Below are 26533 nucleotides of genomic sequence, written 5' to 3' on the forward strand. Positions count from 1 at the left end.
GAATTGTATACCACGGGGAGAGTAACAACCTCTTATGGGACTAGGGGTCCTTGATTGGGACACAGGTACAGTCAGAGTAAGGCAAGACTGGAGCCTAAGTTCAAGCAAATAAGTATGCCCGATGGGCAGAAACCAGGCATCATTCAGGGACCAAATAATGAGCCATTGATGTAAAACAAAGGAAATCATTAAATGCAGATGAGCAGCTAATATTAGAAAAGGGTAAATCTAAAACAAGACGCCAAGAAAAGTTAATCTCCTTGCTTCCTCCATTCTTCTTGCATCCCATCCTCTAGACCACACCCATGTTCCAGAGCACAGCCAAAAGTAACATATATCTTTGCTTCCTTGAGGAGATGGTGTTTAACTGGGAAAAGGCAGCATGAAATATGTACCACCTTCATCAAGACAGTCACAGCAGGATGCGACCTTATCCTTCAAGGCAGTAATAAATGTAGAATATAAATTTGCTTCATTTAATAATATTGCCATATATTCATGTAGTACTTTTGAACCTGAAAGTACTTTTGCAAATGTTATCTCATCTAATCTTCATGGCAACACCATAAAAATTATATGGCTGGCATACCCAAGTCATGAATAAGGAAACAAAACTGTGGAGAGATTAGTTTGCCAAAGACCAAGTCACTTCTAAGTGGTAGCACTGGAGTTTCTGATTTCAGATCAGTGCTCTTCTAAGCAAATGTAAAATATTTTGTTCAACTTCAGATTTCTTTGCACAGATGTTCTTGTATCTAAATCTACAAATGTTTGGGGCAGAATTTGTAATTAAAATATTTGGAGAATAGAAGAGATGGTAAGGAAAATCAAAGCAGATATGAGAGGAAAACAAGTAGATTAGAATGTGCCTAGTCCACATCATTATAATGAATACCTTTGGGTATCAAAGAATCAAAACAAATAATTCTCAGGCAATTAAAACCAAAGCTAACTGATTTACAATAAAATGAATGAAGTCCGGGATATGAATGACAAAAATTGGAGCATATGACTTGTTTCAGAAGAGAAGGAACAGTCACTTCAAGACGGCTGGGGAAAGGGAGATAAAACTCAGCCCAAGTTTGAAGGGAAAGGTGAATAAAGCTGATATTAACAGTAGCTATTTTAACTGCAGTCAGTAGGAGCACATGACTCACTGTAAGAGGCCATTTTTCTCTTCAGGACCAGAACATAAAAACAGACACAGCCATTGAGGGGTTGAAGCATAACACCATTTTTACCATCAGAAGAACCCCCTGGTAGATGAGAAACAGAAGTTAAAATTGAACCAAAGAACCAGAAAGCATGGAAAGGAACATAACAAAGGTTGGTTCTAATCTTGATTTTTTGATATGGGTCCTAGCTAGATACCTTAGCAAGTGAAGCAGTACCTACCAAGAAATATTTCTTTATAAATCCATCCACTGAAGAAGGAGAGGGGACGTAGATCAGAGATCATGTATTTGCTAGATGTGCACTGAGATAGGCAGCAGGCATATTCTGATGGCCTAAAACGTGTTTTAAAAAAGTCAGAAAGTGTCACCAGTCTGGTAACTTCAAGTGAAAATATAAGAAATAGCTTCTCTTTGGGAAAAACAAAATCAGACCTGGATTTTCACATGGCAGCAGTGAACCGAACTGAATCATCCTCTTTTTTTCAGGGCTCCTCCTGCACCCTATGACCAGCCCTGCCTGACCCCTATAGAGATTTCAATTTGCTCCATCTCTCCCTCTTCCTTACCTTGGGGCTATTTGTTGCCAAGTAGGCCTGTTCTAGACTAGAACCAAAGAAGTTAAAATAGTGACCCAAACTGGAAATGAAAACCCTGTCTTTGATCATGTATCCATTCAATATATATTAATTAAACAATTACTATATGCCAGGGACTCTGCTAGGTCCTAGGGAGATAGATGACTTGGATAAGTTGGGTAAGTCTTTGGATAGGTCTTTGGATAGGTCTTTGCTCTAATGGGGACTACAATTTAAAGGGAAGGATGTCATGTGAATAATGATAAACATGGTTAATATAAGCTGAAGATGTCAAGTGCTTGATGACTGAGAATTTGGTGAGGCAACCTGGTGGGACATCATGGGAAATTCCTGAAAAAACTGAGCCTTTGAGTCTCCCCTGGATTGTCTAGGATTGGCCCTGGACATGATTTTGTTAATCACGGATTATTTCTAAAATGATTCACGCTACTGTGATGCTGTATAGAAAGAAGAATATGCTGAAAAACTGGAACATCTAATTCTCTCTCAAAGTGTTAGTGTTTTAGTCCTAGCTCAGTGATGCTGCAAAATATTTGTACAACTCACCGTCCTTACACCCAAGAGCAAGGACTCTGTTGGGTAAAGCATAGCATTTACAAAATTAATACCTTTCTACTAAAAAGTATACATTAAAAAATATTATGATGGTTAAAACAGTTATCTCACAAGTTAGAAAGACAAGAATTTTTTGTTGATGTTGGAATGACAAAAATGCATGGCTAGCAATAATGGTATTGATTGAAACTAAATCTCAGAAAGAAATGCCATCTGGAAAAGGAAGGCAATGTTATTTGATCTTTATTATCTCCATCAAAGGCTCCTGTAATTCAGTTTGACAGCATTTTGTGAGTAGCATCGACCATTTCACAAGGCTGTAATTTACCTTAAGAAGAAAATGACAATTAATGAGGTGCATCGTGTAAAGATAATAGTGAACTGAAAGAAATGAAACAAAAGGATGAAATCCTGTTTTTTTTTTTAAATCAAAATTTCAGCTTACAGACGGAAACTGTTTAATATTAGTTTTTGTCTGTTTGCTTTTGCTTCTTCAGAAAAGACAGAAGTGTTTGTATATATGGACATACATACAGAGAAAAAACATATGCGCAGCATATATTCTGAACCTGAACCCCTCTAAGTTGTTTTGCACAGTTTACTGTATAAGCACACACATAATAATGGTCAGAGTAGGAGTTTAACACCTGGCATAATCCTTTACTCTGCTTTATACAGACTAAGCTATTACACTAGGAATCTTGGTTTGGCTGAGAGTATAAACTCTGGGGAAGTGAATTAGAACAAACACTTTAAAATTTTAGATGAAATAAACTGAAAGGCTAGAGATTTCTTGACCTGGAATGGATATGGATTCATCATATTAAAGCAAATACTATTCACAGAACAGTCATTTCACTTATGATCATTCTGATTATGTTTTGCTTCTTCATCTACCGTGCAGCCTCATCACAAGCTGAAGTGTCATTTTATCCAAAAATTAATTTAAAAGTTAAAGTCATTCCATTCAATGCTGGAATTACTTCACTCCTGTTTCCCAAGAGTAAAATGGGGTGGATGACTTAGTCCCATTTCCTTCTTTGGCAGTTCTGGGAAGTCCATAGTCCTCTTCTTTGAGAGAAGAGTGCTGAAGATTATTCAAGAATGGTCAGCAGTTCACTAATTTAATATAGTATGTAATCTTCATAAGTTTTTTTGGTGTTTCATTCCAAATGAAAATACAGTCAAAACTGATTGCATTTTTTCCTGTTTCTATACTTTATGAATATTTAGCAAGAATTTCTGCTCAAGTTTATAGAGTAGTAAAAAGGATATTATTACTTTTAATAAAGAGACATCTACTTTAATTACTGTTGGTTATAACACTCCTAGTATAATTCATTGGGACAAATTTCAATTATCTTTGGAAGCCAAAGCATAATGCAGCTTAGAGAACCTTGCCAAGTGACCCTTGATGTTAATTTCAATCAGTTACAGTTAAAATAATTCATTTTATTTCATCTTGTTAACAATCATCCCAAAGGGTCAGAGCCACCAATTATACAAGAGGTAAGCTGTAGTTTAAATGAAGCATTCATACAATAATTCAAATAAATCTAATAAACTCATCCCTCTATATCCATGGAGGATTGGTTCCAGGGCCAAACTCTATACTCAAAACCTTTATATGACTTGAGGTAGCATTTGCATATAACTTATGCACAGCTTCCTGTATATTTTAAATCATTTAATCATTTCTAGGTTACTTATGTTACTCAGTAGAACATAAATGCTATGTAAATATAATGTAAATACTATATTAATAGTTACCAGAACACAGGAAATTCAAGCTTTGCTTTTGGGAGCTTTCTGAAAATTTTTTCCCAAATATTTTTGATCTATTTGTTGAATCCACAGATGTGGAAGCTACATGTAAGGAGGGATACCTACAATTCTACTTTTCTATTACCTTGACTTTAGTATCTTTTTAATATCTGTTTATTTATCACTCAATAATCTAGCCAGCTAGCTCCCTTCCTAGGATTAAATTGGCCATGCATCTCATATTTATCCAAGATGTGTGAAAAGATATATCGAACAGTATCTTTTATTCCGGGCCATCTTGCAAGAGAAACTCAATTCTTCAGCAAAATATAGGAAGCATCTGCTTAAAGAAGCATAATCATGTCTCAAGCTGCAATGACAGCAGTTAGTATGGGAAGTGAAGAATTTATTTTTCAGTTGAAACTCTGAGGAGAATTTTTAGGTAGAAAGGGGAGGGTATAATTACGTGGCTTGGAATCTGGCCAGGGCCCTGGAATTCATACTCTTCACTTTCAAGGTGTGTCACAGACCCTTTAATTACTCGAAGTGGATCAGGACCTCTGTTTTCTGTCTACCCCATCAAACAGATAACATGCTTTGTTACACATTTACCCAATGTGTCTTTGAGTTATAAATCTTACTGAGCAACACATCGAAATAATCTTAATTTCTCCTGTTGAATTTTTTTTTTTAAAGGAAATCCTGACTCACAGGGATGGCAAAGTGGAAGCCATCCTTTCATAAGAGGATGACCACAGGTGTCCTTGCGGTCTCGGGCAAAAACTTGAGGCCACTACCTACTAGGAATCAGACTCTTTGGTTAACATTGAGCTTGGCTACTTACTACATGTAAACTCTTGAATGTTAATCTTTACTTGAGCTTCAGTCTCCTAATCTATAAAATAATCAATATTCTTTTTATATATGTAAAAGTAAGATAGTGTTCAAAAATTCTTAAAATTATACTTGGTAATAGCGAACAGTCAAGGAATATTAAGTATTATGATTACTATTTTCAGGGCCATCTCTAGGTCTTAAATCTAGCACATACTAAGCTATGTCTTGTGGGAAAGTGGTAGAGGCCCAGCTAAGAAATATAAATGACAGCCTGGCTGTGAAGAGCTTGGTATACCAGTTTAAAAAGTTTGGATTATTAGCCTCTAGGCAAAGGGAAGCATTGAAGGGTTCTAACAGGGGGGAATGACAGGATGACATTTTTGTCTTAGAAATAGGGCTGTGGTTGCAGGATGGAGGGGGGATTTGGGCTAGAAACAGTCTCAAGTACATTGCGAACTCATCTACGTCTTCAAAGAGAGAATGAACCTAATTTAATCTCAGTTATTGAATTGTCCTACATTGCTTTGATGCTTTCATTGTCTTTTGAGAAACATAATAGATTATTTCATCTTTATATAAAATGACCCAAACTTCTATTCACTTTTTTTTTTTTTTTTCCTGCAGACAGGCTGTTTCAGCTGTCTGCATCCACATTTCAATATGCTTCTTGTTATACTATTACCATCTTCTATGTATTACTTCTAAGCCATTATGAAGATTCAAAGAATCAAACTTGTTAGGACTGTGACTAAAACAATATTTGCATGGCTAAGAAATAGAGTTTCAGTGCAGACATATTTCTACTTATCAAAATTCAGTTTATACATATTTATAGATAGAAAACAAACTAGCTACAGAAGAAAGCAAAAGTGGCCCAGGTCTGACCTTCACCAATAGTTTGTAAATAGTGATGTGTAATAGTGTCACAGGATATGGGGGAAATGGAATTATGATGCTCCCCATTCCGTAAGTTGAAGCCCTGCTCTGAAGAAAAAGAACCAGGAATCAAGTCTTCATCCTGCCTCTGACTCACATTTTTACACACTAGAAACAATTTTCTTCCTAGCAATGGCTTTTGGCCCATATAGTCACTGTAGAAAGAAAAGAAAAAAAATTTTTTTTCATGCCTATCACTTGTTTATGACAAAACAGTATTGATTTCCTAGAAATAAGTGTGATGTTATATTGGAGGTTAGCAATGAAGCATTATCATATGAAAATATTAAAAATATCACATTATTGATTTAGCTGGCCTAATGGAAACTGTGGGACACAGAGTCAACCCTAATCATACTAGTAACAGGGAAAATAGAATAGAAATGGAAGTTGTCAAGCCCAAGACATGGCTGCTGATAGCCAAGGTGGAAGCCCAGGCTTGAGATGTCAAGTCCAGATGTTGGCTGAAGGCCATGGGACAGGAACAAGAAGGCAAGACAAGAAGAGACAAATTAAAATCTGTAGTGTGGTCAGAGATAAGGAAAGCTGACAGACAGGAAACAGAAGACAAATCACCTGAAGCCCAAGGAACAGCGGAAACCTAGAGAAAATACAGGAGTGAAAAGATTTTTCCAAAGACCTGTTTCCAGTTCTAGAACTGTTAACTGGCTTATTATGCTCCCCATTTTAAAACCCCTAATAAAAGAGCACACTCCCAAGCCCCATAGATTTTCTCAAAAGACACCTTAAAAGTCTCAGTGATGAACGTAAGTGCCATTAGTAATAAAAGTGGTGCTCTGTTCTGTGAAGCCTATGCTTGGAAGTAGAGATTTGATGTTTTCAACAATCTTGTATAGTCTCTCACAAGTCATGCAGCAGTAATGCATTAATAGTTCTTCAAAATAACCCCCAAATCTGTTACCATTAAAAACAGTCGTCTGTCTTAAAGAGATATCTAATTTTGAAAGGAAATAGCTTCACTTTCAAATATGAAACAGCTGTAAAAAATTGTATGTATGTACACATTTACATAGAGTACAGACTCTTCTAAAGAATTCTCAGTGGAGAAGAAATAACAATCTATTCTTCAAAGACATCATACAATAGTCAGACATCTGTATATATACATATATATAATAATGCATCCACATAATTTATGTGTTCATTTACTTTGAGAGTCAATTATATTCACTATAATCAGTATATCTGATTATTGAAATATGTTTCTGTATAAAAGAAACAAAGATGAATGACAGTTCTTAATTCCTTCATTGAAGCAATTTCAGTGCAGTATAATGGAATTAATACCTAGCATTTCAGAAAGGAATTTACTGGCAAAATAATTCCATAGATAACCAAATTTCCTTTCTTCTTTCCTTCCTTCCTTTCTCTACTCTCTCTTTCTCTCTTGCTTTTGTCTTTCTCCACTAGAAATATTATTATCCAGCATCGAATTGATAAATAACAAATAGCTAAAAATCACAACTAGTTCTTGGATGCCTGATATGCTGCAAGGCGCTGTTAGGTGCAGACACAACTATGGCCTAGACAGGGACCCTGCTGTCATTGTCCATAGTCTGGTGTGGATCCAGACAAGAAGGGACATTTCAATACAGCATGAGGAAATGCAAGACACATTATGTGCTACCAGAAAACACAGGAGAGTCACAGACTCGATACATGGGAGTAACAAACACTTTCTGAGGAGGCAGCATCTTGAGTGACCTGTGAATAAACAGGAGTCACTGCTTCGTTTTAAAATGAGGGTGGGAGAAAGGACAAAAAGTGTTCTAGGCAGACAAAATATGCATCAAAACTTAGAAAAAAGGAAGAACCTAAAGAATATGAAAAACTTGCAGAGTTAGAGGTTTACAGGTAGGGGAGGCTGTGGGGGCTGGCATGTGGCTCAGGGGTGGTGGATAATGGGGAGAGGTTTCCTAATAAATGCTATGGAGTTTGAACTTTAAGAGAAGTAAACATAGAAATGCTCATGAGTACAAATATTCAGTCATGTCCAGGTCACCTAAATATCTAGAATGCTTCCCAACCTCTGTTTCTAAGCACATCCTTATGAAAATCAAGACTAGTTCAGCAGCAGGGACATAGAAGCAGCCAGTTCACAGATGAAGACTTTATCTGACCAATATCAGATTATTATTTTTTTTTTCCTGTCCATGGCTAAAATAAGGTTATAATACTCAAGTGCAGACTTAACAGATATGAAAAATAGTTTGGAATAGTCATGTAAGCTATTTTAACCCTGAATAGTATAATATTTGAAATTGCACAAATCTTCCCCAGGCAGGGATTCTGGCCTCTGTGCACACTGCAGAGATTGCTGCCTGAAGAACACCCCCTGAATAGAGGGAGGCAGACCCTGAGGAACAAGAAGTGAGGAGACCTGGAAGGAGGTGTGCAAGTCTGCACAGACACATCTTCCCAGATCCTATGAGTATCTGGATGAAAGTGCAAAAGTGTGGGTTGCTCAGTTCTGTCTGAGTCTCTGCGACCCCATGGACTGTAACCTGCCAGCTTCTCTGTGCACGCGATTCTATAGGCAAGAATACTGGAGTGGGTTGCCATTCCTTTCTCCAGGGGATCTTCCCAACCTAGGGACTGAACCTGAATCTCCTGCACTGCAGGCGGATTCTTTATCATCTGAGCCAATGACACAAAGATTAAATAATGAGTTGGGAGGTTGTTTCTATTTCCCTTTGATTAAATTTCTACTAGAAATTTTCTTTGAAATCTTTCTAATGCAGTGACACTTGCTCTGTGGATCATTCCCATTGCTCTGTGGATATGTGTTTAGCGCAATGGTTCCTAGCCTATTTTGAGTGCATGGAGCATTCTGAGAAATTATTGAACTTTGACCCTTGACCTCTAAATATGCAATATATGTAAATGTAATCACACACACAAAATTATACCTCAAATTTCAGAAAGCTCACAGATTCCCAGGGTCTATCCATGGACCCAGATAGGGATTGAACCCAGGTCTCTTGCATTGCAGGAGGGTTCTTTACCATCTGAGCCACCAGGGAATCCCAAATAATGTAATAATAGTAGCAATAACTGAATATGTATTATATGTATATTCCCACAGTCCATCCATGGACCCAGATAAATAATGCAATCATAGTAGCAAATTAACTGAATACATATTATATGCCAGGCACCCAGCTGAAAATTTCATATGCCTTATCTCATTCAATCTTCACAATAATAATCTGATGTAGTTACTATTTGTGTATGTGTGTATGTGTAAGCACGCGCATGTGTGTTAAGTCCCTTCAGTCATGTCCAACTCTTTGTGACCCTATGGGCTGTAGCCTACCAGGCTCCTCTGTCCATGGAATTCTCCAGGCAATAATACTGGAGTGGGTTGCCATGCTGTCTTTCAGGGGATCTTTCTGACCTGGGGATTGAACATCTGCATGTCCCTGGCATTGCAGACATATTCTTTACCCACTGAGCCACCTGGGAAGCCCAACTGAGGCTTCAAGGGATTAAATAAGGTTGCTTGGATAGAATGGTGGAGCCATCATTAAAGCTTAGGCAGGCTGTCTCCAGAGTCCAAGCTCTTAATCACCACCCAGATGACCCCTGGTCACATTTGTAGTTGAATGACACAGAATGACATGGAAATAAGACCATACTCAGATACAAGAGACACAGTTCTCATTCTGGTTGGGCTCTTCAGAGTAAAAGAAGATAAAATAAAAAGGTTTTAAATCATTTTAAGGAATCAAAAGATGCATAGAAGGAAAATGAAATCAAAATAATCCATACTCAGTGACTCAGGGATATACAATAATGTTGCAAAGTTTATTGAGTAACTTCTATGTGCAAAAAACTAGACTAAAGATTCCACAAACATCTCACTTGATCTCTATGGTGTTAACCCAGGGAAGGATCTGACTTTTTGTAGAAAAGGACATAGGCTTAGAGTGAACAAGTAATTGATTTAAAATTATATAGTAAATGATTAGGTGGTAAATTCAGAAATTATAATTCAATTTACCTCACCGTAGATTCATGCTCTTAATCAATTTGCCGTATTAACTCATCCCTCAATAAACCTTCAGAAATATTTATTCCTAGGTATAAATATCTACATATAAATGCATATTTTAAAAATTGAACATACTGAACACATACTTGTATAATAATATATTGAAACTTTCTATATCAATACATGTATATATATTGGTAACAAGTATATTTCTATAGACATACTTTATGATGACTATGTAGTATGCCAGTGAATGGATTGTAATGATTTGTGGACTACCTTATGTTTAAATATTCATGCTGCTTTCAATTTTTCACCTATCACTTATGTCTATATAAAATTCTTATTTTATTTCCTCATGTTAATAGCATTGTTCTATCCATCACAGGAATGATATGAGGACTGAATCGAATAATACTTAAGAGTAAGTCCCATAAGGGAGAGCAATATATTATCATTACTCCTTTGAGGAAGGAAATATGTGTAGGCGATAGGAAAATGAAATGGTCACTTTGTGCACACAGATGAAATCTTGATTTTGTGAAAATTCCCTACTGCTCTACTTTATCAACTATGAGCTCTATGCTTTACTATACAAAATAAAGATATGTAAAAAATTATCATTTTAAGAATAAGACAGATAGATCACCAAAAACATTGTCTGATTATACAGTTAGTCTACAAAAAAAAAAAGAAGAAGAAGAAGAAGAAGGAAAAGAAAACCACAGATGGGGAAATTTCAAGTATCTTTTTTTTAAATTTTTTGGCTGCACCCCATAGCTTGTAGGATCTTAGTTCTCTGACCAGGAACTGAACCTGAGCTCCTTGCAATGGAAGTCTTAACCACTGGACCACTAAAGAACCTTCAAGGGAAATTTTAACTACTATCCATGTAGACTAAGAGCTGCTTGGGGTGGGAGGGAGGAAGTGAGAATAAAAAAGAGAAGATCTCACTACATTGTACTACTGGTACAAATGACTATGTACCAGTAAATGGTTTTCTAATTTTTTTTTGACTTGTATCTTAGTAGTAATATAAACTCATGACCCAAACTGAATTTGCACATGCCATCTGAATATGTACTTTGATCTTCTTTAAAAATCCAACTCAAGTATATAAATTACTAATCAACATGGAGGTGTGACTGGAAATTCTCATTAGTAGACTCAGAGGCTGGCAGTTACATCATAGAGTAACTGGCAGGAAAGTCCCATTCCCATTTGAACTGGTCTGTTATTGGTGTGCTTGATCTCAGAGAGAAAAGCACCGAAAACTTGGGGATCTCTCTCCTCTCCTCTGGCTACCACTCCCCACCTGCTAAATCCTTCTCTCAGACTCTACTACTCTCAGTGGCATCTCCAGCTTCACTGATTTGCAAAGTAAAGTGTGTGTAAGTTGCCGCTCAAATACTGATCCAAACTTAGTATCACAGATTTTATATCTGGAAGGACCATCTACCCATGACTGGGTTTGGCTGTCTCTCTGGTTATGCAAAGTGTTATAGATAATTTCCAATTACAACTAGACACATGGAGTCTTGAAGGATTAAATGAGTCTCCCAGGTAGGAGACCAGAGACTGTTTTCTGATTCCTTGGGCAATAAAAATGGTATCAAAATTGATGAAGGTTTAAAAAATATATTTCAAAGCCAAGGATAAACATGTTTGGCCAAGTATTTTTTTTCCTACAAAATTCTGCTTTGAATATACTTTAAATGGGGAAAACACTGGCTTTATGTCATTTTATTCTTGGGAAAATAAGTTCTGCCACCAAAGTCAACAGTGTTTTCCAGATTTGTAAATTAACAAACCTGATGAGATATGTCTGTTTTCAGATATCCATGATAGAAGGAAGAGTGAGTATTCTCTAAGTGCCTGTAAGTGTTCCTGAGGCCTTCCCCGGTGGCTCAGTGGTAAAGAATCTGCCTGCCAATGCAGGAGATGCAGGTTCAATCCCTGGGTGGGGAACATCACTTGGAAAAGGAATTGGCAACCCACTCCAGTATTCTTGCTTGGAAAATCCCATGGACAGAGGAGCCTGCCAGGCTACAGTCCATGGGATCGCAAAGAGCCAGACATGACTTAGCAACTAAGCAACAACAAGGGTCCCTAGAGAAAATGCTAATAAGCAATGAGAAAGCCCAAAGCCAGATGCCAAGAACAGAAGAGAGAGGCTGAGCTGTTCACATGGAAGTGAACCAATCTTCAGTCTGGGGGTGCCAGGTTATGAGAGGGGGAGAAAAGACAGAAGGTAATCAGAGAAGTAAGAAAGAAGAAAAATGAAACATGAGAAAGATCACAAAGGGGAAAAATATGCAACAAACAAAAGGTAGAAGGGAAAACAGTATCAATTTTTCAAGTTCACATACCTTTCCTATCATACCTTTCATACTATCTATCATACCTTTACCATCAGAATCACCAGGGAAGCCTTACCTACATTTTAATTTTTTGCTCTCCAAATTGGGTTGTTTTAATAATTAGGTCAGATATCAACTTCCTTTATAGCAATGAACCTGAATATGTCTACCTTGTATATTTTGGGACGTTCTGGGTTTTTTGTTTGTTTGTTTGTGTTCTAATTGCAGGATAATTTCTTTACAATATTGTGTTGGCTTTTACCATACAGCAACATGAATCAGCCACAAATACATATATGTCCCCTCTCTCCTGAACCTCCTCCCTCCCCTCCCCACCCACATTCCATCCCACCCCTCTAGGTTGTCACAGAGCACCAGGCTGAGCTCCCTGTGCTATACGGGACCTTCCCATTGGTAATCTGTTTTACACATGATAGCGTATACGTGTCAATGTTCCTCTCTCAATTCATCCCACTCTCTCCTTCCCCGGCTGTGTTTTAGGTCTGTTCTTTACATGTGTGTCTCTATTCTTGTTCTGCAAATAGGTTCATCAGTACCACTATTCTAGATTCTGCATACGCACATAATATAAGAGATTTGTTTTTCTCTTTCTGACTTACTTCATTCTGTGTAACAGGCTCCATGTTCATCCACCTCACTAGAACTGGCTCAAATGCATTCCTTTATACGGCTGAGTAATATTCCACTGTATATATGTACCATAACTTTATCCATTCATCTGTCAGTGGACATCTATATTGCTTTCACGTCCTAGCTATTATAAATAGTGCTGCCATGAATATTGGGGTACATGTGCCTTTTTCAATTATGGTTTCATCACGATATATGCCCAGCAGTGGGATTGCTGTGTCATATGGTAGTTTTATTCCTAGTTTTAAAAGGAATCTCCATACAGTTCTCCATAGTGGCTGTTTCAATTTACGTTCCTACCAACAGTGCAAGAGGGTTCCCTTTTCTCCCCTACCCACTCCAGCATTTACCGAAACATACCTACGTTTAATCAGGCTCTTCCCCTTTTTTCTCAGGGCAATGCTCCTGTTTGGCCTGGAAGCTCACTAATTGATTACATGGGCCACCTCCTCCATCACTTTCTTTTTAAAAAACATTTATTTATAATAATTGGAGAATAATTTACAATATTGTGATGGCCTCTGTCATAGAGTAACTTTTATTTATTTATTTTTTTTCTTGTATGGAGAATTTTATTTTATTTTATTTTATTTTAAATCTTTAATTCTTACATGCGTTCCCAAACATGAACCCCCCTCCCACCTCCCTCCCCATAACATCTCTCTGGGTCATCACCCCTGGTTTGAATATCTTCTGGGAACATTGCTGCTGCTACAGCTGCTAAGTCGCTTCAGTTGTGTCCAACTCCGTGCGACCCCATAGACGGCAGCCCACCAGGCTCTGCTGTCTCTGGGATTCTCCAGGCAAGAACACTGGAGTGGGCTGCCATTTATAGAAAATACTGTTTTCTCCCACAACCTTAAAATGTAAGGATTTTTCAAAATTCTTTTTAATTGCAAATAAATAGCTTATATAATATATAAATATTTAGCAGCCATTACATTTATTCAACAGAGATTGTCACCTGCGTATGGTATGCCAGACCCTGCTTTAGGTGCTGGATTCTTGCCTGCTTTCAGTCAAGTGGTTGTAAACACCTCCACATAAACTATCAAGGAATATTCACTTTTTGAGAAACTTGTAAGTAAAGTCTGCTTTACAGTAATCTTAGATCTACAAAAAAGTTTATAAAGGCAGTGCCTGTGCACCCCTCCGTAAATCGTCCCCTTTGCTATCATCTTACTTTACGTTTATCACAACTAAGGACCCGATATTCATACACTACTATTAACTAAACCCCACACTTGGATTTCACTTGTTTTTCTCTACAGTCCTTTTGACTATTTAGGATCTCATCCAGGTGTGTTACAGTTAGTCCGCATGTCTTCGTAGGCTTCTCTTGGCTGTGGCAGTTGTTCAGATTCCTTGTTTTTAAGGACCTTGACATTTTTGAGCAAAACTGGGCAGGTGTTTTGTAGAATGTTCAAGACTGGTTTGTCTGGTGCTTTGTTATGACAAAGACTGGCATTACAGATTTTGAGAAGAATATCATGGAAGTGAAATACCCTTCTCATAATGTTTTATCAGAGGATAAGTGACATCAAAGTGCTTTATCACTGCTGATGTTAACCTTGATCTGTTGGTTAAGGCACTGTTTGCCAGGTTTCTCCATTATAAAGTTTTATTATTTTTCCCTTTCTATACTCTATTCAGGGAGGGCACGGCAACCCACTCCAGTATTCTTGCCTGGAGATTGCCATGGACAGAGGAGACTGGTGGGCTACAATGCCTAGGGTCACAAAGAGTCAGACACAACTGAAATAATTTAGCGTGTATGTATGTGTGTTCTATTGGACTGTAGCCTGCCAGGCTCCTCAGTCAGTGGGATTTTTCAGGCAAGAACACTGGATTAGGTTGCCATTTCCCTTCTCTAGGAGATATTCCTGACCCAGGGATCAAACATGCTTCTCCTGCATTGCAGGTGGATTCTTTACCACTGAGTCATCTGTGAAAGCCCAGCAAGTCATTCATCCCGGTCACAACTCAAGGATATGATGGGAGTGGGGATGGGAGACAATTGAACTCCATCTCCTGGAAGAGAGAATACATATACATATATATATATATATATGTATATATATATGAATTCTTCTGTGAGGAAAACAATTTTCTCCTCCATTTGTTTATTTAAAGGCTCATGTATTCTTTAGCCTATATACTGTGGGGGGGTTATCTAGTCTATGTTATTTGTTTTGTTGCTCCCACCATTATAGTTTTGACCACTGGGAGGCCTTCCAAGTTGGCTTCGGTCTTCTGTGATATGTCCTTAACTTTCTTTCTTTGAGCACTTCCTTCCTTCTTGGTACCACAAGATACTCTGGGTTCATCTTGCTTATTTCCCATCCCAACCCTATAATCAATTTCCCAATGAGCACCGGATCTTTTTAAATTGGAAAATGGTATTAGAAATCAGGAAAAGAGAAATAGTCTTCATTATGACAGTGTAAAAATTCTGTTTTTGCCTTTGGGGGGGAAAATAGATTCCCCCCCCGCCCCTCAGGAAAGAATAGCTTTTTCTACTGCTGTGTGTGTATGTTGGTTGCTCAGTCATGTCCGACTGTTTGTGACACCATGGACTGTAGCTCACCAGGCTCCTCTGCCCATGGAGGTCTCCAGGCAAGAACACTGGAGTGGGTAGCCATGCACTCTTCCAGGGGATCTTCCTGATGCAGGGATCGAACCCAGGTCTCCTCCATTGCAGGCAGATTCTTGACCATCAGAGAAGTCCTTTTATATTCCTTAATGCTCTTAAGACAGCTAAAGGACTGATGTCTTTTTTGAACAGTGGGCAGAGAACTAATGTCTGCTTGATCAGACAGCAAATGGGAATAATATTTATTATTTGAACAATTTAAGAAGATTAATGGGAAAATCACTGTGAAAATATCCTTTTCCACAAGCACCTCTTGCAAACTCTAATGACAGAGGTACCTTCCAAATTACTACAATCTCAACCATCATTCAGCCTTTCAGTTCCTGAATGGCATAAAGAATAAAGTTAATGTGGAAAGCAGACATATAACATGCGTGCAAAGTGCTGTCTCTTCAGTTGTATCTGACTTTTGCGATTCTATGGACTGTAGCCAGCCAGGCTCCTCTGTCCATGGGATTCTCCAGGCAAGAATACTGGAGTGGGTTGCCATTCCCTTCTCCAGGGGATCTTCCTGACCCAGGGACCTAACCTGTGTCTCTTATCTCTCCAGCACTGGCAGATGGATTCTTTACCACTAGTGCCACCTGGGAAGCCTGTCTAATATGCAGTTTCCTTTTAAAAACTCAGCTTTCTTAGATGAATAAATATTTTAAGTATTGAAGTTAATAAATACAGCTCACACTTACTGCAGACTTCAGTATGCTAGCTTCTTTACACACATATTCTCATATGTGCAGGAGATGCAGAATTTGAGAGGCAAAATATTTATGAGCCCAGAGCCAAAGTCATGTGCAGAAAACAAAATAAAACAACAACAAATCCCCCTCACCTCTGCCTCATCCTAAATAACCAAAGGCAAAAGGTAAATATTAGATTTTAATTTTTTTTGTTAGGTAAGTAAATTAAGAAAAAATATAAGCAAGTGAATGTTTTTTAAAAAGTACAGTTGTAGCATGAAACTTAGAAAGAGTCAAGTCACACTCTTTAATTTTTTGATGAAGAAACTAGAGCTCACAAGACTTGGCAGCTTTCCCACGCATTTACTCTGCTGATTAATGGCGGAAGCAAGACTGGAGCTCAAGGCTTTTGGTTCCCAGTTCTACACACTTTCCTCTACTTTTGTTGTCTAAGTCAACTGTTGAGGTAAAGAACAATTTTGGGTTTTGATCACCAATTTCAACATACTGGTTCCCCCACGCACACTCACAAACGATGCTGTGGACAGTGGCTGGGTGTCCTGCAATCCAACTCATTTCTTTTCCAGTCTATTAGAGATGGCATCAGATTCTACAAGGAAAGAGTTCAGTTCTACCAAACTGCACCTCCAACATCAGTCAAACTCCAGGTTGTCACCTGAGCTTCTGATCCACTGGCCTCACATTGGGGGCCCCAGTGATCCTCTCCTTGGGCTTCAGATGCTAGTCTATGTTGTTACTTGTACTTCTGACCAACTGGTTACCAACTGAGTTCCTACCATCTCTCCTTTAATTTGCTAGAGTGGCTCACAGGACTCAGAAAATATTTGTTGTATTAGATTACTGGCTTATTACCAAAGGATATGACTCAGAAAGAGCCAAATTGAAAGAGATGTGGGAAGGGACACAGAGCTTCCATGCCCTTTCCAGGTACCACTCTCCCCAACTCTCTATGGGTTCACCAACCCAAAAGCTCTCTGAATCTAGTCCCTTTGAGATTTTAGGAAGGCCTCATTACAAGGGCACCATTGTTGATATCATTCAATCAGTCAGTTCATTCTCTCAGTTATATCTGACTCTTTGCTACTCCATGGACTGCAGCACGCCAGGCCTCCCTGTCCATCATCAACTCCCAGAGTTTACTCAAACGCATGTCCATTGAGTTGGTGATGCCATCCAACCATCTCATCCTCTGTCATCCCCTTCTCTTCCCGCCTTCAATCTTTCCCAGCATCAGGATCTTTTCCAACGAGTCAGTTCTTCACATCAGGTGGCTAAAGTATTGGAGTTTCAGCTTTAGCATCAGTCCTTCCAATGAATATTCAGGACTGATTTCCTTTAGGATGAATTGGTTGGATCTCCTTGCAGTCCAAGGGACTCTCAAGAGTCTTCTCCAACACCACAGTTCAAAAGCATCAATTGTTTGGCACTCAGCTTTCTTTATAGTCCAACTCACATGCATACATGACTACTGAAAAAACAGCTTTGACTAGACGAAACTTTGTTGGCAAAGTAATGTCTCTGCTTTTTATTAAGCTGTCTAGGTTGGTCATAACTTTTCTTCCAAGAAGCAAGTGTCTTTTAATTTCATGGCTGCAGTCACCACCTGCACTGATTTTGGAGCCCCCCCAAATGAAGTCTGTCACTGTTTCCCCATCTATTTGCCGTGAAGTGATGGGACCAGATGCCATGATCTTAGTTTTCTGAATGTTGAGCTTTAAGCCAACTTTTCTGCTCTCCTCTTTCACTTTCATCAAGAGGCTCTTTAGTTCCTCTTCACTTTTTGCCATAAGGGTGGTGTCATCTGCATATCTGAGGTTATTGATATTTCTCCCACAATCTTGATTCCAGCTTGTGCTTCATAGCTCAATGTCCATTCTCTCTCCCCTTTCCAAGGTCAAGGGTTAAGACTGAAAACTCCAAGGCTCTAACGGCCCCACTAGCAACCAGCCTCCATTCTTGATGCGGGCCAAAAGTCATCTCATTAACATAACAAAAGACACCTGTATTAGTCTCAGTGAATTTGCAGCTATTCCAGGAGTTTATAGCTCAGTTGGTAAAGAATCTGCCTGCAATACAGGAGACCCAGGTTCAATTCCTGGGTTGGGAAGATCCCCTGGAGATGGGAATCATAACCCACTCCAGTATTATTGGCTGGAGAATCGTGTGCACAGAGAAGCTGGTAGGCTACAGTCTATGGGGTCACAAGAGTCAGACAAGACTTAGTGACTAAACTACCACCACCACCACCACCACCAGGAGTTTTGGGAGCTATGAGCCAGGAACTGTAGGCAAAGACCAAATATAAATAAAATATATTTGGGTTATTTAAATGACCAAATACATATACTTTTGTATAAATTACAATGTCAAAATATTGCAACACCTTCCTGGGGTATAACTAGTGGCATTGCTAGAAATCAAACACAGAGTGTGGTAAGCTCTAAACTCTAAAAAATGTTGTATATAGATTGATGGAACCTTCTCCTGGCATGAAATGAAAAGCTTGTAACTTTAAGTTAATGGCATTAGTACAGTTTCTATGAGATGATTGCTTTTGGCCCTCCTCCTTCTTCTTTCTTTCTCTTTCCTGGCTTTCTTCTCTCTTTTTAGCTTCCTACCTTCTCTCCTACTTGCTTCTCCTTCTCTCTGATATCCTATAAACACTGGAACATCTGACATCAGGGTTAGACCAGGGAGTAGATAGAATAGAGTCCTTCACATTTCTGTGAGGTCAAAACTGCTTGACTGAGCTGATTGTTAAACAGCAATAGATAATCCTACTGGGAAGAATGCCACAGGGAGATGGTACTTAAAACCATGCAGCTTTTTCCATTACTAGAGGCAGATTTCCAGGTAACTTGCCCAGTCACAGGCAGGATAATTATTCCCTTTTGCTCTTATTGGGAATCAGGGACAGAACCAGAGTTACCATACACCCTTGAAAATGTAGTCTTTTCTCCTAGAGACCCCACAGTTCCTCCTTCCATATGTGCGTGTGTGTTTGTGTGTGTATATGCATGTGTGTGTCTGTGAGAGCAAAAGAGATATATATACAGGCACAGAGAGAGAGAGAAAAAGAGCAAACTGAGGCAAAAGGGCAATGTGTATTATTCTTTTAACATTTACTCCATTATGGATTACATTGTTTCAAATGCAACGCAAATGAATTTCATTACTAGAAAAGTTAAGTAACCCAAAATATAGGGCATAGAAAATATAACCCTTAATATATTTATTATTAGATTCCACAGACATGTATTACCCTGGGAACTTGCTATAAACTTTTCTGAACACTTGGTCTTGATTTCTGTATTGACCTCATCATACAAACAACAAGCAAAATCAGTGTACTGACTGGCTTTGAGTAGCATTGCTGTGCCGCTGTGTGCTTAGTCAGTCAGCGGGGTCTGACTCTTCACAACCCCATGGACTATAGCCATGTCAGGCTCCTCTCCATGGGGATTCTCCAGGCAAGAATACTGGAGTGGGTTGCCATTCCCTTCTCCAGGGGATCTTCCTGGCCCAGGGATTGAACCTGGGCCTGCTGCATTGGAGGCAGATTCTTTACCCTCTGAGCCACCGGGAAGGATGAGCCTTTTAAAAACTAGCTTTTATTATCATTATGTTGGGATCATACTTTCAGAAATAATAAACATATTTGAATCCTCTTTGATGTTAAACAAGTGTGAGGTCTGCTGCTGCTGCTGCTGCTGTCGCTTCAGTCATGTCTGACTCTGTGCGATCCCATAGATGGAAGCCAACCAGGCTCCCCCATCCCTGGGATTCTCCAGGCAGGAGTACTGGAGTGGGTTGCCAGGTCCTTCTCCAATGAATGAAGGTGAAAAGTGAAAGTGAAGCCACTCAGCCGTGTCTGACTCTTAGCGACCCCATGGACTGCAGCCTACCAGGCTCTGCGCCCATGTGATTTTCCAGGCAAGAGTACTAATTCCCATAACTGAGAATTCATTCTTTTATGCATTCAACAAAAACAGTTGAGTAGACACTAGGGATTCATTAGGGCATTAGATAGAGCTCCTGCCCTCATGGGATTAATAACCACTTTTATTTTAGAGAGAGGAGTGTTAGTGACTTTGTCTATAAGAATTACTTCAATCTGGTTGAAATTGATCCATTAATTTTACTTTAGGCCTTGCAGATGCTAACGAGTTAGGACCACATAGGGATTAAGTCCGTTGAAAACTCAGAACTTAATTTATCCAGTACCAATCACCCACAGGCTTACCTCCTCGAAAGCCACATGAAAGCAGCTGCAGCAGAGTGATCCAGGCCATGGATTGTGATAAGAGGACTGAAGGATGACAAACGTCACCATCCAGCACATTGTGTAATCTGTGACCTGAGTCCCATAGATTATGCCGGGGGAGGGCTAGTGCTACCCCAACCATAATTTGTTGTTCAGTCACTCAGTTCAGTTCAGTCTAGTCACTCAGTCGTGTCCGACTCTTTGCGACCCCATGAATTGCAGCACGCCAGGCCTCCCTGTCCATCACCAACTCCCGCAGTTCACTCAGACTCACGTCCATCGAGTCAGTGATGCCATCCAGCCATCTCATCCTCTGTCGTCCCCTTCTCCTCCTGCCCCCAATCCCTCCCAGCATCAGAGTCTTTTCCAATGAGTCAACTCTTCGCATGAGGTGGCCAAAATATTGGAGTTTCAGCTTTAGCATCAGTCCTTCCAAAGAACACCCAGGACTGATCTCCTTTAGAATGGACTGCTTGGATCTCCTTGCAGTCCAAGGGACTCTCAAGAGTCTTCTCCAACACCACAGTTCAAAAGCATCAATTCTTAGGCACTCAAGTTTCTTCACAGTCCAACTCTCACATCCATACATGACCACAGGAAAAACCATAGCCTTGACTAGATGGACCTTTGTTGGCAAAGTAATGTCTCTGCTTTTGAATGTGCTATCTAGGTTGGTCATAACTTTCCTTCCAAGGAGTAAGCGTCTTTTAATTTCATGGCTGCAATCACCATCTGCAGTGCTTTTGGAGCCCCCCGAAATAAAGTCTGACATTGTTCCACTGTTTCCCCATCTATTTCCCATGAAGTGATGGCACCAGACGCCATGATGTTAGTTTTCTGCATGTTGAGCTAGCTTTAAGCCAACTTTTTCACTCTCCTCTTTCACCTTCATCAAGAGGCTTTTTAGTTCCTCTTCCCTTTCTGCCATAAAGGTGATGTCATCTGCGTATCTGAGGTTATTGATATTTCTGCCAGCAATCTTGATTCCAGCTTGTGCTTTTCCCAGCCCAGTGTTTCTCATGATGTACTCTGCATATAAGTTAAATAAGCAGGGTGACAATATACGGCCTTGATGTACTCCTTTTCCTATTTGGAACCAGCACTCAGTCATGTTCATCTCTTTGCAACCCCATCAACTGCAGCACGCCAGGCTTCCCTGTCCTTCACCATGTCCCAGAGTTTGCTCAAACTCATGTTTTCATGTTTGAGCAAATGATGCCACCAGTGAGTCGATGATGCCACCCAACCATCTCATCCCCTGTTGCCCCTTTCTCCTCCTGCCCTTGACCTTTCCCAGCATCAGGGTCTTTGACTATGGATGTACAAATCAACCAACCAGTTAGCCGTATTTCAGCCACACAGCTTGGATTCCCAAACGTTTGTTTCTGTGACCACGGGTGCTTGGCCAACAAGCCAGGGCCAGAGCTGAGGTTCCACCCATCATATTGCTGGTGTGTGTCAGTCCCTGACTGTGCCAGGGAAGAGCTGGTATTTCCCAGTCTCTCAGTTCAAAGGTCTGGGGTTCCTCTCTGGAGATTGACGCTCATACCTCTGGAATCCCTGGCTAATGCTCCAGGGTGCATTTACTGTTGACCCCATATCTGAGACTTTCTCTTTAATAACCTGCTCTGGTAGTCTTGGTAGATCTGCTTGGCTCTTGGCTAGATTTCTGTGACTATCTACTAACAGTAAGAGGCATAAATCTTTCACTAGGTGAGGTCAGAGCAAGTACCAGAGAAGCTCTAGTGAAGATGAGTCTTTGTCATTGCTCAGTTGCTCAGTCGTGTCCGACTCTTTTGCAACCCTATGGACTGTAGCTCACCAGGTTCCTCTGTCCATGGAATTCTCCAGGCAAGAATACTACAGAGGTTTGCCATTTCCTTCTCCACGGGATCTTCCCCACCCAGAGATTGAACATGGGTGGCAAAGAGAGGTCACAACTCAGGACAAGATTTGACAGAAGAACCAAGACCTTGGGAGATGTGAATCTAAAGAGCCTTAGAATAGTCTAGAAGGAATCTCCTCCAGGGCAGTGGAGGAGCCCAGGAACGCATTCTACAGTGAAAACAGGAGCAGAGCAGTCTATCCACATTAAGTGCAGTGGAATCAGCAGGTAAAAAATCCCATAGGTTTATGATTTGGAAAGTTGCCAGTGCAGAATGGGTACTGCCTTCACCAGTGCATTCTTAGGGGGAAAAATGATTGAGAGGTAACTGCACGCCAGACCGTAACAGGTAAGTAGTAGGAACACAAAGAGAGAATCCATATCCAGGAACCGTGGCTACTGAAGGAGACCAAGTCTAAAGTGATAAATGATGACTTACACATACAATGCTCTGAAGGTACAGAAAAACAAACAGCAACCACTATTTGAGAAAAATCAGGAGGGCTTCACAGAGGAGCTGTGCCTCAAAGCAAGGGACTATAGCCTGTTTGAGCAAATCTCACACAGGACCCTATGAGCTGCCTTCAGTTAAGATTTATCTGTCTGGGGACTTCCCAGTTGATTCCCTGGTTAAGAATCCACATTGCAACACAAGGGGTACACTTTTGATCCCGGGGGCGAAGATGCCACATACCTCATGGTCAAAAAACCAAAACATGAGACAGAGCAATATTGTAACAAATTCAATAAAGACTTTTAAAAAATGGCTCATATTTTTAAAAAAAACTTAAAAAAAAAAGATATATGTGTTTCTAGTTGATGCATGGACTTTTCCTGAAGACCTGGGATCCACATATATGGTCCCCCATTGACATTTGTAAAGGAAACATTTTGAGATGTTCTAGAATCCCTGAATCCATGAATAATGATTAAGATATAGAGGATGAATAATCAGTCAGGCTTACTCACCCTTCTACATTTGAGCCGTGTGGAAGCACACACAGATGTGGCCAAACTTGGAAAGGTGGAAAGTGCAACCATGAATCCAGCATGTTTTAGAGAAGGGTTTTCTCATGCTCCAGAGAGGCAGTGCTGCTGCTGGACAGGGAGTGAGGTTCATCGCATCCCAGGAGGATGATGAAGGCACACTTGGTTACCTGGGAGACAGAGCAGGGGTGACACAGAAGGAAGGGGTTGTTATCTGCCCTCATGTTACATGACCTAATGAGGCACCATGGGCCCAGATGGATTCCTTGTGGCTGGAAAGAACCAGAGCATGTATCTTCTACTCAACACACTCACTGCATCGCTGGCACAGAGCTCAGAGCATCACACACACATTAGTATTCACTTGTCACCAAAATCCTGTGAGTTGGAAACCAGTATGTCCCCATCCCTGAAATGGGAAAACAGAGCCTGGGGAAGTTAAGGGAATACAAACTGAGAAGAGATAGACTTGAGGGTTAACCCAGAATTATCTATCACCAGAACCTTCTGCTTTGGGCAGTTTGACCCTTCTTCATCCTGAGATAAAGATCGAGGCCTGTTGGTGGAGTTTGTGCAGAGATGAAAAAGAGTGACACACTTGAGACCTTGAGGTTCTAACAAAGGACCGCAGGGACCCGCTCCTCTTACAGAGGACCATGCTTGTCTCCTGAGAAGCCCAGAGAATTAAGGCAGGGGCTCCCAGGCCAAGTGTTGTCAGGAATCTAGTTTTTGCTTTTCTCAGGTTGACGTGGCCCATGACAGGAGTTATTCATGTTAGGGACGAATATATGTTACTAGAAATAGATTACTTTCGGAAGTCAGATTTATCCATTTTAAATAGAAGTAGAGGAAACTGGAAGTAAGAACAGCAGCTTCATCTGCGGTTGAATCATGCACCATAATTAAGCCTTCTCATTTCCTACTCTTTCCTTCTTCATTTTGCAAATGTCTCCATCTGTGACTCATCTTTTTGCAGCAACACTACCCCCTCATATTTCTTTTTCTTATCTTGCTATATTCTCCATCAACCCCTGGGTTTTAATTTTTCTAGGAAGAGCCTACAGATTTTTAAAATTATCAAAAAGAAAGAGGGAAGAGACAGCTCTTGGAGAAACATTAAAAATTCATATCAAATAAGTCAAGGTCCTAGATAAAGTCAGAGGTTATAACTTTGTAACTGATGTTACCAAGAACATGATATACATAAATTAGTACTACATATTATTTTCAGAGCCTAAGTTTTGGTTGGAAGTATTCTAGATATTGGGGATATGAAAATGAATCAGACACAAAATCTTTGGGGTATTATGGGCTGAGTGTGTCGTTCCCAAGTTCATATGTTGGAGATGGGGTCTTTGGTTGGTAATTAGGTCATGATGTAGAGCCCTCATGAATGGGATTAGTGTCCTTATAAGAAAAGCATGAGAGAGAAGGTCTCCCTCTGCCAGATCAAAATATAAGATGACAGCCATCTGCCAACTAGATAGAGGGCTTTCATCAGGAACCTAACTGGCTGGCATCTTGAGTATGAATGTCCCAACTTCCAGGACTGTGAGAAATAAATCCTTGTTGCTTAAGTTATCCAGTCTATTTGTCCATGTAGCCTAAGCTAAGACCAATGCTAAAAAAGATAATGTCAAGGGATTTCCCCGGTGGTCCAGAGGCTAAGACTCCATGTTCCCAATGTAGAGTGCCCAGGTTCAATCTCTGGTTAGGGTATTAGATCCCACATGCAGCAACTAAGAGTTTGCATGCCACAACTAAAGATACCACATACTGCAACTGACACTCTGTACAGCCAAGTAAAAAATTAATTTTTTAAAAAAGATAACATCAATAAAATATGATATGTGTTATGACAGAGATATAGGCAAGTGGCTACAGGTGCTTCTCATCCAACCCAGGGGTTTCAGGAAAGTTTCTGAAGAAAAAGATAACGTCTGAGCTCATTCATTAAACATGAATTAGAATCAACCGGGGGCAGATAAAGGAGTAAGGGATGGGGAAAAGAGTAGTTCAGCCCCAGCAAAGGCACAAAGGAATGGAACCAGCTGGTATGTCTGGAGAATTACACAGAGAGCAATGTTGCTAAAAGTCAAGGTCGCAGTTGATGAGAGAGAAGAGTAAGGCTGGGGAAACAGCCAAGTAGAGAGAGATTTTAAAGAGCATGCATTTCATCCCTTATGTGTTGGGGGATGGAGTGGGTCCAGAAGGAATTTAAGAAAGAGAATTGTCATAATTACATAGTATTTTAGAGTGATCACCTGAATGGTTAAAAAAAAAAAAAAAAAGGAGAGATCTGATCTGAAGGGTGAAACACTAGAACCTGAGACTCCAGGCAAGAGGGGAGAGGAAGAGGCCTTGCACTGGGCCCTTGTGGTGTGAATGGAGGAGACATAAAGCTGTCAGCACTTGGATAGAGGGACTGCATGAAGTGCAGGAATACAAATCTTTCCTGAGACTCTTCTTGAATTGCTGTTTATGAATGAATAGCAAAGGTTACCCTAGTCAGAATGTTGAAACCCTACAGAGATCTTTCTGCCATTCATCTTTACAGGCCGTATTGGATCCCAGTGTGGTCCTTTCTTCCTGTGCTTGGGGTCCAGGGATTCAATTGCTCGCCTTCAGTAACTCTAGCATCCTGCTGTTTATTTGGAGGAATTTTTCCTCCAGTCTAGGTGTAGTATGGGCCCCAGGCTTCCCTTTTTTGAAGAAATATTTATGTATTTGTGTATTTATTTATTTGGCTGCTATGAGTCTTAGTTTTGGCTTGCAGGATCTTCCTTGTGTCAGTTGGGCCTGTTAGTTGTGGTATATGGGTCTAGTTACCTGATCAGATTGAACCTGGGCCCCCTGCATTGGGAGCTTGGAGCTTACCCACAGGATCACTAGCAAAATCCCTCAGGCTTCCCAAATATCTTCTTTGCTTGCTACCTCCAAAGACAAATACACCTTTTCTTCATAGCACTTGTGTTTGCAATGAATGAATAATTCCAGCACTCTTTTCTTAATGCTTCCTCTTCTGCAAGTCTCTATTCTTGTTGGCAACCGTCAAACACTAACTCTGTTCAACTGGAGCTCGAGAAGAAATAGGAGAGAGATTGACAAGATGACTGAAAGCTTAGGGAAGGGAAATTGGCAGGAAGCCCAAGCCTGG

This window comes from Capra hircus, chromosome 12 (assembly GCF_001704415.2).
Source record: "Capra hircus breed San Clemente chromosome 12, ASM170441v1, whole genome shotgun sequence".
Classification (NCBI taxonomy): domain Eukaryota; kingdom Metazoa; phylum Chordata; class Mammalia; order Artiodactyla; family Bovidae; genus Capra; species Capra hircus.